The sequence below is a fragment of the Perca fluviatilis genome, chromosome 10, assembly GCF_010015445.1.
Source record: "Perca fluviatilis chromosome 10, GENO_Pfluv_1.0, whole genome shotgun sequence".
In the NCBI taxonomy this organism is placed as follows: domain Eukaryota; kingdom Metazoa; phylum Chordata; class Actinopteri; order Perciformes; family Percidae; genus Perca; species Perca fluviatilis.
Genome location: NC_053121.1, coordinates 17,252,340 through 17,258,339, shown reverse-complemented (window position 1 = coordinate 17,258,339; position 6,000 = coordinate 17,252,340). Strand labels below are relative to the sequence as shown.

Sequence of the window (6,000 nt, the reverse complement as noted above, 5' to 3'; positions counted from 1 at the left end):
AGACGATGCTTTTTTTTATCAGATGCGAAAATGTCTTAGTGCATGCATTCTTCTCTCTCTCTCTCTCTCTCTCTCTCTCTCTCTCTCTCTCTCTCTCTCTCTCTCTCTTTTCCTGTATTTCTTTCTTTGTCAATTTCAAAAGCCTTTCTTCCTATCTCCAAATCTTCATTCTTCTTTATTCTGTCTATTTCTGCCTCTCCCTTTAATTCTTGAGGCAGTCAAAGCAAAACAGATAGCATGCTCAGAGAACAAAACAGAGTGGACTGTGAGTAAAACTGAGCCTCCACATTTCACCTCTTGACTTTCTCATTTTCTTCCTTCTCCTTCCTGTTTCTCCATCTAACAAAATGGCCCATCTGCCTTTCAGGTTTATTTTGGAGGGTCTCCTCTCCTCTCCTCTCCTCTCCTCTGCACTGTCGAGGTGTGATATAGCATTCCTCTGGGCATTCAGGGAGGCAGGTAGCCTATTACAGTTGTAGGTTATCAGGGCTGTTGATATACTGATAGCCTGAGGTGTTTCTCTGTGTGTGTTTGGCTATGCCTGTTTAAACCGTGCGTGTATATAGCAGGCTATAAAGTTCTTAGCTAGCAATTTAAAACATGCTCATTAGCATTAAAACTAAAAAAACTAAAACTAACAGGAATATATTTGCACGCAGTAAACATGCAAGCTATGCAAAGCTCAAATAGGTAACATGCACACTTACAGTACGTACATCTTTGCTTCTCTGCCCCTACAGTACATGTGTATGGGTATGGATTGCTCATTAACTCAGCCATCACTGATTGAATTGATACCGATAGCAGGAAGGAAAACAACCTTTTCTATACTCTCCCTTGCCATTCTTTCTCCACCGCTCCAACACACCTCTCTCTCTCTCTCTCTTTCTCTCTCAGCTTTACTGGCATGCCAGATCAGAAACCCATATTGCCAAAGCAGTCCAGAGTATTTACAAAAGTATTAACATTGGTAGATGATTAGCAATTAATATACAATAATATGCAAATGTCAACAATTGCATCAAATACATAAAGGCATTAAATAACAATTAATAACATGTGCAGCTAGCTCCCTCTCCCTCTCTTCCTCTCTCACACTGCCTCAGCATCTCGGAGCCATCGGCAGCATTAACAGTTTGGGAAGAGACTCTGTTTTAAACACACAGCGCACAGAGCGGAGCCAGCTCTGACACGCAAACACACAGAAACGCACACACACACTCACATACATGCACAGGGAGAAAACGGGAGGTGGACCGAGGCTCCAGCTGTAGCATGTCCACTGGCTGCAGTCAGACATGTAGGAGGAGGAGGTGCTCTGCTCGGCAATCCATGTCCGCTTTAGTCCTCTAAGCACCTCCCACCCCTGAACGCTCGCTCCCTGGCTCTGCGGTTGCTGAAGGGCTGGCTGGAATGACCCGGGAGAGCGTGAGACACAAGGAGCTGCGCTAGAGGGGGCTGCCAGCCGGGAGGACTCTCTGATCCTTGATCCATCCTCTTCTCCATGCTGACAGATACAAGGCAGACCTCTGATTTGCCCCACAGATGCATGCCCATATAGGAGGGCATGGCTGTGTAGACCAAGGGTCTTCATAAAGCACAGCCACAGAGAGGACTACCACAGAGACACGCAGGTAAGAAGACAGCTGGGGCTTTTCTGCTGGATTTCCATCTATATTGAGCTGCGCAGATGTGAGGGAATCAGCTTTGTGTCGTCTGATATATAGATTACTTCGCTCCTTTGATATTCATCTGTGTTCATCCAATGGTTTGATTATTTAAGAAGGTTATGCTGTGTGTATCTTGTTTGTTCATGCCTGCTACTGTGCTGCATGGTCATTGATTAGAAGGGAGATGGGTCTGTGGATGAGCACTGTGGCAGCATGATAATGAAATATGTCTCCTGGAGAACATGGACCGATATCCATCAGACGTCTGGGGAATGTCAGCGGGATTGAGGAGGGTACATCAGGGAGGTAGCAGGAGATAGAAAAGAAAATAGAGACAGACAGAGAGAGAGAGAGGGTGAAAGTCCATGGCATTTCATATAATTTATGTAAGTGCCATATCCTGTGGGCTTTTGCTGTTTTTTTTTGGGGGGGGTGACCATTTGGTTTTGCTTTTCCTTACTGCTTCATTTGTGATTCATATATTCATCTCACACGCCATATTTGGCCAGTTTTTCAATTAAAGTCTAAAGGCTGTATTTCACGTTGTGTCAGGGTAGCTGAGGTTTCTCATGTTGAAGAAATGCCATAGAGGAGTTTGAAGAGAGGGTGATTACTGTAGCCAGAGAGCCTGAAGACCCCATGAGTGTGTGTTTGGTGCTACACCAAAACAAGCAGGGTAGAAGTTGAGGTAGAAGCCTGGGGACAGATAAGGAATCTGTGATTTGCTGCATAATTAGACTGAACAGTTGTACACTGAGAAAACACATGTTGGAGCTATTAGAGGTTCATGAAAATGAACATTGACAATCATATTAATAAAAATGTAATGCTGTTGGTGCAGTCTTAAGACAGTCCTGTGGCTGCCTCAGCAGAAAATGGAAAAGGTCAGTTTAAAACCTCTGCCTCTAAATGGTTATAGTGCTTTTCGTCTTCGGTGGATGTCAATGACAGGGGCAGAAGTGCATTTCAGAGATTGGCCCAGGGTGGATGTGCTTATTCAGAGGTGCCTGTGGCTGAGAGAGATGAGCTGTCCAGTGCTGTTGCATGGAGCATACATCACTGGACGCAGGGCCATGGACCCATTACTTAGATGACCAGGCTTCTCTGATCTGGTCATGTGGCTGTGCAAGTTAAAGAGACACTGGACAGGTGCAAATGGAGGGAATGAGACAGGAAGAGCACAGAGGCAGGCTGGCAGTCAGATGAGGAGAGAGCACGCTCTTTAATGCCATGACTAATTCTAGAGGCGGTACATTCAGCATATGCCAAAATATGTCAATATTTTCCATTATACAGTGTGTTTCAGAGTGAATGGTGGCTGATTTAGTGGTTGAGGTTAAAAGCCATTCTGCAACATCTATTTAGATGCCACTCAGCCCGACACTGGTTAGGCTGGCGTTTGATGGAGTGGATGTCTGAGATTTATTGAGTGTTCTTTTGCAAAGAAATTGTTGATTGTGGGAGTTTTAATGGCAGTAAATGTACACACAGGCATCATAGGAACATAGAGGAAAAGATATCAGATAACATTTGCGAAATGACATTTAATTATTGGTATTTCGAGTTTTCACAATATATAGATATGATCAAAAGCCCATTACAGCCTTGCAATAATTTCTGTGATCTTGCTATACATTGTACTTTCACACGCAGCTGCTATTTTATCTTCTCTGACAACTTCTGCTTAGTCATTAGAGAGAGCCAAACAACCCCAAGGTTGTAGGGTAGGATAAATTAACACAAATTATGGTGCAGCTTTTGCCTAAGTGCACAAATGGATACCAAACTCTAATAAGGCTCATTGAGACATCCTGAATAACAGGACTATACCAAGCCTGGACATGCTTTCAGAATCTAATCAGAATCAAAGTAGTGAGGTCTGATGCACATGTGGGGAGAGGCGGTTGGAACAGGCTGGCAACTCTGCAGAGGCACATAAAAGCACATTATAAAAACAGACTTGGCACTCGATAAAACCTACAGATCACACCAATTACAGTAGAGGGCATTTAAATGAATGGAAGCAACACACGTCATTTCAGTCTTTACGCTGGTAGTTAAGCACAAGTTGATAGCTCTGTTGCAAGGCACATGAACACTCTCAGAGATATGCATGAATGCACACACTTACACCGACTGCTTTCCCCTGCTGGAGTTCATTTTTAAAACTAAGCACAGATCTCCATCATCAGTCTTGTTTGTCTAAATGATTTATGGCTAGCTTTTAAACCTCTGTGGGATCTAAAACATGATGTGGAGTTTAAGTGTGAGGCTTTTTTTTTCATATTTTTATTTTTTTTATCAACAAATGTCGTGAAAAGACCAAAACCACCAATGAATTGTTCTTGCAAATGAGTACTGTCTGTGCAACCACAGTCTGATGTAGCTTTGCATTTGGGTGACACCAGCTTACTGTAATTACTGGAGGTGTGACGAGATCGATCTCGCGAAATTAAAACATGACGATATTTCTCGTTGCTATATCGGTACACAAGTGCAGAGCAGCAGCCAGCATGACGGAGTCTGGCTTTGACCTCGAAATTAGCATAGAAGATCCCCCTCCTATGGTTGGGTACTGACTAAATTACATCGGTACGGACGAGGACCAATTCACATTAAATCAATCACTGCCAAATTTTGGTACCTGAGACAGGCTAGAGGTTGTAGGGCAAGGCAAGGCAACTTATTTCTAGAGCACACACAAAAACACATAAAACATTAAAGAGCAATTAAGAAATTAATATTTTTTTGATTTAATAGGTTGTAGGGATGGGTTTGGGAGGGGAGAGGGAGGTGTTTTATTTTGTGTGGTGTGTATGTTTTAAATAAATAACAAAATGTTCTAAGTAAATAGGATAACTAAAATAAATTTTTTGTTATTACAGAGGGTATGTACCGAAAAAAAGGTACCGTTGGGTACCAGCACCTAATTTCAGGTATCGGTATCGTTACTGGTAAAAAATGTGAACCCAACCCTACCCGCCAATTTTAAATTGTTCGTGTGGCAGCATTTTGGATTCCCGGTGGAAACGCTGCAGTTCTTAGGTCAGAAGAGGTTAATTATACAGGACAGAAGCGCCATTTGAGTTTGTGGCACAGTGCTACTTCTTCATTTTGTGACTTTTGATTAAATAAAAGACTATTTTTCATATTTCGTCATTGAAGTTTTCTTTAAAATAGTGTTAAAATCTTGTCTCGTTCTCTTCAATCCAAAATGATGTATTGTCTCGTCTCATGAGCTGAGTGTCTCGTCACACCGCTAGTAATAATAATGAGCATTGGAAGTGTTTATTTCTTTAAGCAATGTAAAACGGAACTACATCCCTGTGCACGCTAAATGACGTATGCCCAGCAGAAAGCTGTGCTTCAGAGATAGAAAATGCAGCCGTGGACTCATGTCAGGATAAACTACACTGACTATGATCATTATAATGAAGGAAAGTGTCAATCACTGCAATGGTATCTTTCATGCATTCAGTGGCATGCAGCTACAGGCTTTGGCTACACAGTCTATACTTGTTAGTAGAATTTACTTAGTGAATTGGTTTTGTTCTCTTCAGAGTACTTGTTAATGATACTGAAAAGATAAAGTAACACCAGAATTATCCTTTATTCATAATGTTTCTTTCTAAAAACAATATATACATTGAGTATATATGTTAAATGTGTAAACAATTGTATATTTCTGTGTAAGTTTTCATACTGTTAGTAATAGTAGTTATCATTATAATATCTATGGTTGTACTGTATTGAACCAGTGTGAGTGTGATCCAAAGGAGTCATTTTCAAAATACAGGAATATAAGACTCAAAATTGTTTCTATGTTGCTGAAATCTTGTGATTACTGACAACAATCTGCCAACTGAAGGCTGAATTCACTGATCCAACACATCTATTTAGTTCCCATGGAAACCTTTTTTATTTCTAAAGAATAGACAGAAAAATCAGTCATTAGATAGAGGTAGATAGAGAACACAGCACATACTATGATGAACAAAAAGGGTAGCCACTCAGAAAACTGTAGAACAAATCTTTCTTTCTCTCGAACTTGCTTGCTCGCTCGCTCGCTCTTGTGGTCACCCCTGACAACCAGCTGTTTCTGCTGCTGTATCCGAGGACCAATCTGGTCAAGCTAAATGCCTGGTCTCACAGGCATGAGAAAAAAACTAAACAACCACAGTAATAAACTGTCAGTGTTACCGGGGCGATAAATATAGGAGTAACAACATGCATATTAATGGGTCTTTTGTGCCAGTGCATATCTGAGAATCACGCTAGTGCTCCGCAAAAGAGCAATGCAGTGTGAAGTCATTACTTAACTTGGCCAGAA

The 6,000-nt window shown here is 41.6% G+C and overlaps 1 protein-coding gene across 2 annotated transcripts in view; it reads left to right on the top strand.

The window, feature by feature from the left end:
* Positions 1–1,407: 1,407 nt before the first annotated feature.
* Positions 1,408–6,000, top strand: part of frmpd3 (FERM and PDZ domain containing 3) — a 90,037-nt gene continuing 85,444 nt past the window's right edge. For both annotated transcript variants that reach the window (XM_039813597.1, XM_039813596.1), the window contains exon 1: positions 1,408–1,634. The gene's annotated coding sequence lies outside the window, so the exon portion shown is untranslated. The remainder of the gene's footprint in view (positions 1,635–6,000) is intronic.